General features: G+C 37.6%; 1 protein-coding gene across 1 annotated transcript in view; it reads right to left on the bottom strand.

The window, feature by feature from the left end:
- The window catches only part of pclob (piccolo presynaptic cytomatrix protein b), a 123,504-nt gene extending 113,352 nt beyond the window's left edge, over nucleotides 1-10,152 (bottom strand). The window contains exon 1 of the mRNA XM_079826153.1: nucleotides 9,939-10,152. The gene's annotated coding sequence lies outside the window, so the exon portion shown is untranslated. The remainder of the gene's footprint in view (nucleotides 1-9,938) is intronic.
- Between the last annotated feature and the right edge of the window lie 263 nt (nucleotides 10,153-10,415).

Raw genomic sequence — 10,415 nt, 5'->3', positions numbered from 1 at the left:
TCTGTGTGGGTACACACGGCCAGATTGGGCTGAATATTCCTCTAGACATTGTAACAGCACTATTCTCACCCATCTGATTGCTCAGATATCGCCCTGTCAAAGCTCAGAAGACCGAAAGGGTTTTTCATTTGTGTCATAAAAATATCAAAATCAAATATCAACTTTGTCTCTGATATGTATATGAGAAAAAATAGACACAAATTAGATGTGTTAACACATTGAGAGTACAAAAGAAGGAAGAATAATGAGAAATATTTGAGTTTACATTGAGATTTTTGATTGCAGACTTTGCTATCTCAGCAAGTCTGAATACAGTTTGAGACATTGTTGAGTTCTCATCTAAATCTCTAAAGACATTATGGCATTAGATGTTAATACCATAGTGCTGAATAAAGACCATATTCTTATATTTGTAATGAACTCCAAGAAACTTCAAAGTTTACCATTTAAATTATACATATACATTGTATTACAGCTACGTTTATAGACTATGCACTACCGGTCTAGGTTGGTAAGATGTTTTTCAAATAAGTATCTTACACTCACCTAGGCTGCATCTATTTATTTTTTTATTTCAGGATTCTTTGATTAATATAAAGTTCATTTATTTGAAATTGAAATCATTTGTAACATTATAAATGTATTTATTGTCACTTTTGATCAATTGAATGCATCCAATTTAATTCTTTATAAGAAAATCTTACTCAAACTTACTTATTTTATGGTGTGCTTCAGAATCCCTTAATAAAACATGAACAAATACATACAGTGAACTACTGTATTTATTACAGCATTTTTATTATCTGACATGCATTTGACAGTAATATTATTTATTTTTCTTAAGCGAAAAAGAACTTCAAATGCAGCCACAAATCTAACAACGCAAACTGAACATTTTAGTTTTACAATATAACTGTATAAAAAACAGTGCAACAAATAAATGTAGGAATATTAAAAATGATATATTAATCAGAAAATAATCTCTTTACAACCATCTAGGCATAATTATTATTAGTAGTAGAGACGTATTATTATTGCATAGAGACGTAGCTAAATCTACTGTAGGCTATAACAGTAGCCTAATATATTCTGTCCATTTCTTCACGTTAAACCAAACTTTTATTTTGACGGGTAGCCGTGAACACCTTTGAGTGTCTGTGTTCATTATATGACACAGTAAATTCTCATGAAGTGACGGTTTATGCGTTCATGTCCTCATATAGTGACCATAGACAGTAAAAATGCACGTAGAGGTAGAAACTGGGGGAGGACAAAGACAGTGAGCGAGTGTCACGCGCGTGTGTGTGCGCGGGCGCCCACCTGCCATCCACACAGAGACGACATACTGCTAACGCTTTTTCATTTCTTCTTCACTGCTCTAAACAGTTGTTGCTTTTGGCAACACAGCACAACTTCCTGTGTTTGCAATGCATTCAGAGCAGCGAAGAAGAACCGTTCAGCGGTTAGGCAAAGCTAGCGGTCATAATAACTACGTCTTGTTTAAGAAAATGGTATCGGATCAGTACATGGGTTCGAGTACTCGCCGATACCGATGCCAGAATTTGTTGTGGTATCGGTGATATTTCCGATAAAAGTATCGGAATCGGAACAACTCTAGTTAATTCAGTTGTAGAATGCGGTTGTCACTCCCGTAAATTACTGAATTGTGTGTGTACAAAACACGATTAGGCACTAAAAGGTGAACTGACAATCGAATTTATCTGCAGTGTGTATGTGGCCCATGGCTACGGGGATTGGGATTGATAACTGCATTTACTTACAGGTCTCGAAATGTCCCGTTCACACAGCAACTTACAGTAGCATCTCGAATAGTGTCTGTATGAACGTGCAACGAGAGTCAAGCCTATATCCTCTTGCCAGTAACCCATATATATATATATATATATATATATATATATATATATATATATATATATATATACACACACACACACATAGATGCCTCATTAGCATCTGTTTCTTTGGGCCACTATACATAACATGCGAAAGCAAGTTGACTGACGTTGCGTCCAAAATCGAATACTTCCCTACTATATAGTATGTGTAAAAACAGTACGCCAACAGAGTAGTATGTCTGAAATTATAGTATTCATAGTACTTTTTTAACAATTGCGAAGTAAGTTCAAATTCAAATGTAGAACCTACTCGCATAGTATGCAATTTCGGACTCGTGAGTGTCTGCAACCGGAATATCTATATCAGCAATATATTTCAGAAGATGGTTTTGCTAAATTAACACAATACAAAAAGTTGAAGGCATCAGCTAAAAAAACATTCAAATGTACCATAGTAAAAACCTGTAAAAAATGGACCATAGTAAAAACCTGTAAATGTTAATATTTAAAACATTTAAAAACCAAAGCAACACATTTTCACCTGTGAAAGCTAGGTTATCCAATTTTTTCAGGAATTTAAATCTTGGCGGTTTCACAACCAGAAACATGCGCAATGCTGTGGCATCATTGATTCCTATTGTGAGTGACGACACACTGACTATTCCAAGATGGCGGGTGTGCTGATGTGTCTGTAGTCATGTCCTTTGCAGCGCCTCGCGCATGACACGGCATTTGAGTCATGCATAGGATGCAAAACTGACGGGAGCCGCTCTGGTGGAGAACAGTGACTGGATCTAGACCCTTCAGATGGGTCAGTTTATAGCTCAGACGAAAGCGAAACCACACACAAAACCACTTAGCAGAGCGGCTCTCTCACACTGTAGTTGACAGACAACTAGTTGGCCAGAAGTATTCACACAGCACAGGTTTTCCTGAAAATGCAAGCGGTTGTGAGTCCTGAGAATTTACGGCTGTGAATTTGGTTATAGAATGCGGTTGCCACTCCCATAAATTATCGTGCTGTGTGTGAACGTAACCGTATTAAAGACTCAAATACAGGACTGACAACCGTAAGCCTATTCTTCTGCTGTGTGAACGTGGTCTAGAGTATCTGATTTTAACAGTATTTAAGTATTTTACTCATACTGAATGTAGGCTCAAGGATGCACTATTCCTCAACATGCTAGTGAAAAACAGAGGGGCAGTATTAAGACTAAATTGCATGGCATTTAATGCACAGAAGCCATTGGCACATGCTGCTATGCTTAGTGTCACATCCGGTTGTCATTGGCATATGCTACTAAAACTTGTGACCTCCAATAGCCTAAAGACACATGTTGCTTTCTCCCATGCGTTATGTAGATGTTTATTTAATAACAAGTTGCTTTCAAACATAGGGTTTATTATATCCCAGAGTTAGACTTCTCCATATTTATATTTATAGGCCTCTGTGTCCAGTTGTATGTGTTTATTATATGTATTATAATGCAATTTTTCTTTTTTCTTTTTTTACAATGCATTTAAATACATAGGCCCTATTGTAAATACACAGTTTTTTTGATAACTCAACGCATTTTTTTCCTTTTTGCATAGTATTGACAGTTAAGCTGTGTCATTTGTAATTATAAAAGAATATAGACTATTTAGATAGGTGACCACAACTAAAAAAAATGAAACTGGCAGGGGTATGTGCCACCATAAATTGACACATACTAATCAGGTATTTCATGCTGTAAACTACCATGAGAGAAAATGCCACAAACCATTATAAAGTGACACCTGCCATTCGGAAATGCATTATGAAAACTGGCACCAACCATTCTTAAAGTGTGCTGGACCTTGACTGGCTCTTCACAATGCAGAGTAATGTAGGTCTCTGGATATTAAATGCGTATTATAATGTGGCTACAGCAAGTAAAATACAGGCATCTTCAAAAAATGCATGTTCGCATTGTTAAAAAATTGTTTTATTTATTATTACATAATTCCATAACATTATCTGCACAATATTAAAGCTTAGATGAGAACCACTAACCACATATTAAATTATATCTACATTTATACTTTCATTTATAAATAAATAAAAACTTTTTGTTTTTGATACTGTCTAACTCACAAACAAATAACAAATACATCACCCGTGGATCTTCCTCAACTGTCGTAAGTTTTGATTTATCTTGCGCTGGCCAATGTTGCACTTATTTAGACTGACTAACTATCGCCATGCATGCAGAATCCTACAAAAATAAAGGATTGCTTTACGACTGCAAATGCGGTATTCATAATGAATGACCTATGATACATTTATCTTGTGTGTTTTCTAGAATGTGCAGTTTGCGTGATCAACAACATACAGTAGTTACAAACTACCACAAACTGACTACATGTTTGAAAAATATTACAGATTCATAAAAACGTTTTTTTTTAAATCACTAAATTAGGCTAATAATTTAAGATTTTGTGCCACAATTACGTCAGTATTGCTGCTCAACTCATCTGTCAGCCACTACTGGAGGTACCACAACATACGATGACATGTTCCGCAACATTGTCAGTGGCACAAGACGCAGTCCATCAGCACATCACATGTTTAAGTGGCACATGCCACTATCTGCTGGAACATGCCAATGAAAACCAGATGTGCCACCGGATGTGCCACTTCACACTTGTAGTTTGGTTCGTTTGGTCCGGACCAAAAAACAAAAACAAAACATATAGTCCTGGTCCGCTTAGCGCTCACACTGGCATTTTTAACAGCGAACCTAAAGTTACCAAACCAAAGGCATAGGGATACGGTCCCTATGCCTTTGGCATAGGTCCCTATGCCCTATGATACTGATTGGTCGGCTTTTATGACGTATATTTTGCGATGGAGCTTGCTTACCGAACATTCATTCAACAATGCTGTGTGCTGGATTAAACACAATAATTTTATGCGTGTACAGAACTCACGAAGAGCTCATAAAATGTTCAAAACATTCAAAACAGCACCAGGATTTCCTCCGTTGTATGCAGAAACGAAAATCTGCATATATTGATGAGGCACTTTACCTCCTCGTTGCTCCACGTTTGCCCTCTACTCATTTTGGATACACCGATCTTTCTGCGTCGTCAAATCAGCTGACTTGTAGCGTCGCATCTTGTGACAGCACGTCCTGTTTTTGGTTCGTTTACATGTCTTTGGTCCGTGTTGCGTTCATATATCAATCGAAACGCACCAGAGTTCGTTTGGAAGCGGACCGAGACCCATCTTTTTAGCGGTCTCGATCCGCTTGTTTGGTGTGCACCAGGGTTCGTATGGCAGCGTTCACATATGTTCAAATGAACCGCACTAACCGAGCAATCGCAACAGGGTTTGTTTTAATCGAACCAAACATGACAAGTGTGAACGCACCCTTAGCAAAATGGCATGTGCTTGGCTTCTGTGCGTAAGTTGTCATGCCACTTAATGTTAATACTTAATGTTTCTTAATAATAAGAAACAGTTGATTTGGAGAGAAATCACATGTTTAAAGGGGACCTATTATGCCCATTTTTACAAGATGTAATTTAAGTTTCAGGTGTCCCCAGAATGTGTCTGTGAAGTTTCAGCTTAAAATGCCTCACAAATCATTTATAAATCCATGTTGTAAATACCAATTTCTGCCTACAGTCAAGAACAGTGGCTGTTTTCGTGCATGTGCCTTTAAATGCAAATGAGCTGCTATGTGCCGCCCCTTCTCCACACAGTTCCCGCCTCAATCAGATCTCTGCCAAACACCAACAAGACATCAGCTTGGTTTTTATTATCATCTAAATCTCGATCACTCTCACGGATAGCATAGTTCTTCTTTCATCATTAAAGTTTAACATTTCCACTCGTTTTAAAGCTATATTAGTTTAAACTTCTAATGGATCATTTTCTGAGAACACTTATCTGAAGCGTACACAGACAACTGGCTGTCAGACGTCAAGTCTCATGAGTAACTTCTCTTTCACATTTTTTGTTGTGTTTAAAGTGTCAAATACACACAAGTGTCTTGTTCACCGATGTCGCTTGGCCGGCCAGATAAGGCCTCCACACACAGCCTCACGTGTGTGTGTGTGTGTGTGTGTGTGTGTGTGTGTGTGTGTGTGTGTGGGGGACAGGAAACCAGATGCCACTACTCAGCCAGTTGGGCCAGCAGGCCCAACTCACTGCTTGTGCAACCTTCTTCGACCATATGAGTCTATGCAAGTTCACCGTCATTCCTTCGCTCAACACGGAAGGAAATGATCGCTACTGCAAAACCCTCGGACGGAACCATCAAGACTTTCTCTCTGGACGCCTTCCCGGGCAAATGCAAGTAATGTACTAAGAAATACAAGTCGCTGTGTAGTTAACAAAACTGTAAACGGTAAAGATGGTTATTCCCAAGGTTTCGACTCGTTGCATAACTTCATTCATCTGTTCTGACCCTTTTTCCTCCAACCACTTTAACCTTACATCTTGTCATGTACATGTTTTGTGTATGTATGTTTCATGTTAGTTTTAGTCTTGTTCCATGATTTAGTTATTAAAGTTTGTGCACAATATATGTTTGGTCCTGACTTCCTGCCTGCAAACAAATTGTACCTTAAATGATCGATCTTGTTATGCGCTCTAAGCGCTTACGTAAATTCAAAGAAATAATAATTTTTCTGTAACCATGAAAAATATCATTTTCTTAAAATTAATTAATAATTAATACTGAACGTTCATAGGAGGAACTGATTGATTGATTGTAATGTTAATGTAGCTACATCAAGTTAATCTATTCAACTGATTCAAATATTCATAATTAATCATAATGAGTTATGAATAATTATTACAATTTCCCCTCAGAGCTAATTCGCTACTGTAGCCTGTTTGAAAAGTTTGGGTGCGTAAAGGCAAAACGCACAGGATATGTATGGGAATAAAGAGTGCATATGCTTATTCAAAAATGTAGAAAAATAGAGAGTTGCTAATATCTTTGATACTCAATCAAAGTGCAAAGTAGCCAAAAATATACTTAAGTAGGCTACAGTAACTATTTAGCCTACATTTACTGAAATACCATATAATATCGATGATGAAATGTAAATATATGCAGTATTTTCCAGATAATATTATATTTATTTTCTTTAGTAAAATTACAATATAAAAGTCAATCATTTAATTTAGGGCAACATTAAAGGTATAATATGTAAGATTTTTTAATTAAAATATCCAAAAACCACTAGAACAATGTTTTATATATTTTGTTGACTTTTGTACTTACATTATCCGAAATGTTTCCAAGAATGTTACAATTTTAACCAGGACACGGACCATGTCCGTGCGTCGCCTGTCAATGACATCATACCCGCGTTACCCTCGATTTCTCAAAGGTGCTTTAATATATTATGTGTTTTATTAGACAGGTGAGCAACTGTTTGGAAACACACAGCGACAAAAAATAATCATTGTTATAGAGCTCAACACAGTTAGTCTTATTGTTTACATTTAGTTTTCTTGATTTACCGCGATACCAGGTTTTACCATGCCTTATATCGATCTAGCTTACTGCAGTGTGCAACAAGTAGTAGCCACAGAGCGAATGCACAGAGTAGCATTATAACATAACTTTCAACACACTCAAATAATGTATCTAATATGATAAAACAGCGCTGCGTTAACTCACATACGCATGAGCGGAAAAACCTGAAGCGGTCGTCTGCGGCATAATAAAAGCTCTGCAAAATCAAGGCGTCATCAAGCTATGCCTTTGTTTTGAATATGCGATATAGCTACGGAAAATTACATATTGTGGCTTTAACTTAAAGTAAACATGTCTTTATAGTATCACACGTAATATTTACTCACACACTATAATAGAGCTGCCCTTATTTATTTATGTTGTAAGAAGATCATTAGGAGGTCCTTAAAAATCAATGTAAAGCTCAATGCATATGTATTGCTCTTCTGGCAATGTATAGCTCTTCTGTTTGTTTGCGTGTGTGCTTGTTTGATTGATGTCTGGGGATGTAGGAGCAAGTCTTCGCTCCTGTTTTCGGTAAGCTCTGCTGCTTCACTGGCCCTGACATGCTGTTCCATCAAGCATGCCTAAACCTTTTGACATTTTTTCATATCCTGACACAAACTTTCTCTCTTTCAGCCTCTTTAAGTGTCTCAGCTTCTCATGCGGCAAACATAGTTATAGAAAAGGATGCAAGCATGTGTTAACACTGCAAAAAACAAAATACAAAAACACGAGGACACAAACAGATGGACAAGCTGACGTTGAAAAATACACAGTCACACGTGCACTCGTCACACAAGGTCTCGCATATTTTGGCTTTATCTCAGCAGTATTTATTCATGTAATATGAGTATATTTGAAGCACACATGCTGGTATTATTAATTGGATGTTATAATCTACATACTCACACAAATGTTGTGTTTTCACGTTTTATGGGGATTTGGTACAAACTGTATATTCTATCCCCTAACTCTAAACCTACCCATCAGAGAAAACTTTCTGCATTTTCAAAAAACATCATTTAGTCTGATTTAAAAGCCGTTTTCCTCATGGGGACCAAAAATGTCCTCACACAGACAAGGATTTCCGATATTGCCATCTTCGTGGGGACATTTTGTCCTCATAACGCAGGGTTTATCTGGACCACACACACACACAAACAAAGGCAAACATGCACACAAATCTCTCTGCATGTGGAGTACAGCAGAGGGTCAGGCTGTAATCAATACTGTAACTTGATCACACTCTGTTCGCCAGTTTCATTAAATTTAAATATCTGCCTCAGAGAGGAATAAGATGGACTGGGTTGTCCAGCCAGAAACAAAATAGCTTGACGGCTAGTTCACACTGGTCAACAAACCCCCATCCTCCATAATAGCATCATTTCATATCTGCAAGCCAAGCATGATGTAAAGCTTGCATGTATGAAAGAGTACAGTTACATGTACGGTTGAATATATACATATGAAGCCATGCATGTCTAGCAAAAAAATAACTTTTCTATATTATTAACCCTTAAAGAGTTTCTGTATCTTGGAGGATACAGACATTTAACAGGCTGTAGGGGTAAGGGCCATGGGGGGATGGGCATTATGTGGTTGCAGTTGATGAGAAACACTAATGGGAGGATGGGTCATGTAATCAGGGTCATGTGACTTTATGCCAACATTCCAAACATTTGTATCAAAATCCAAAATGGCAGCATACGTGGACAAAGACACTGGCCATGAGGTTAGTGTTTTTATATTTTCACAATTATGATATTTTAGAGTGATTTTGTTTTAGAAAATAGTTTTTTAAGGATAGTTTTACATGTTCTTGTGCATATTTTTAAAATAATCGTCTCACAACTTTGATTATCAGCCATTGAATGTCTGTATCCTGGGGGATACATTGCCCATATAAGGGTATTTAACAGGGCTGATCACTCACAGATATTCTTATGTTTTGAGGCCTAAATGTTAGTAAATGAGTGGAGGGAAGAGGGAAGGAACCCCCCTTCCCAATACTTTATTTCACACACACACACACACACACACTCGCACACACACTCGCACACACACACACTCGCACACACACACACTCGCACACACACACACACTCGCACACACACGCACACACACGCACACACAAGCGCGCACACACACACATACACATGCACACACACACGCACGCACGCACGCACATACACACACACTCAGACACAAATGTATACCCTGCATAGGCATCTTGGGAGAAAAAGTTCAGTTTTTTCCAATTTTTCTAATGTTGCATGGATAACATGAAAAAATTTAGCTAAATAATTGTTCATTCAATGTTTTAAAAGTTTTCATATGAACTATAATAAAAAAAAATACATGTTACAATGTAACCCTAAATGGGCAATGTATCCTGGGAGATACAGACTGTAACTTTGAAAATAAAGGTCATATTTTGAAAAAAATGTATGAACTGTGTCATTTTAGTCTAGATACATCCAAAAATAGCAATGAATCATTTTTCCATCAAATTTATTTATGCTTGCCCCTTTAAGGGTTAAAAATAAAATAATAATGAAAATACATGATTGCCACCACTTACCTAATTTTAGCCCCAACAAATTAAGGTTGAACACATACAAATAACCCAAGTCCAGTGTGTTTAATGGTGTTAGTCTGTGTGAATTTCCTTAAAAAGCTGTTAAATCCACAGTACATCAGCGTCTCCCCTTGTCATCCATGTTCACAGGCTGCCACTGCACTGCCGCCACTAACTCTGATTTTCCCCACCACTGACCATCATCAACTATCAGCCTAAAAATACTCTTAAAGAGACAGCATCTCTCTCTCTATCCTCGAGCTCTTTGGACACCCTTCCAGCTGACTAGGGACTGCCCTAATCTCCTCCTGCTCATATGCACCAATCAGGAGCAGGCAGGAAATCAGTAGTGATGTGTAGCGAGAGAGCAGGAGTGAGATAGAAATAGGCAGCTGTGGATAATAGATATAGAGGGAGCATAGACAATAATCAGCAGCAGGAGATTATGTACTTAAAAGATCCTGCCTGGTATAGGAAGGT

The sequence above is a fragment of the Gobio gobio genome, assembly GCF_949357685.1.
Source record: "Gobio gobio genome assembly, chromosome: 9".
NCBI lineage: Eukaryota > Metazoa > Chordata > Actinopteri > Cypriniformes > Gobionidae > Gobio > Gobio gobio.
Note: the sequence above shows the minus strand (reverse complement) of the source record. Positions and strands in the feature narration are given on the sequence as shown.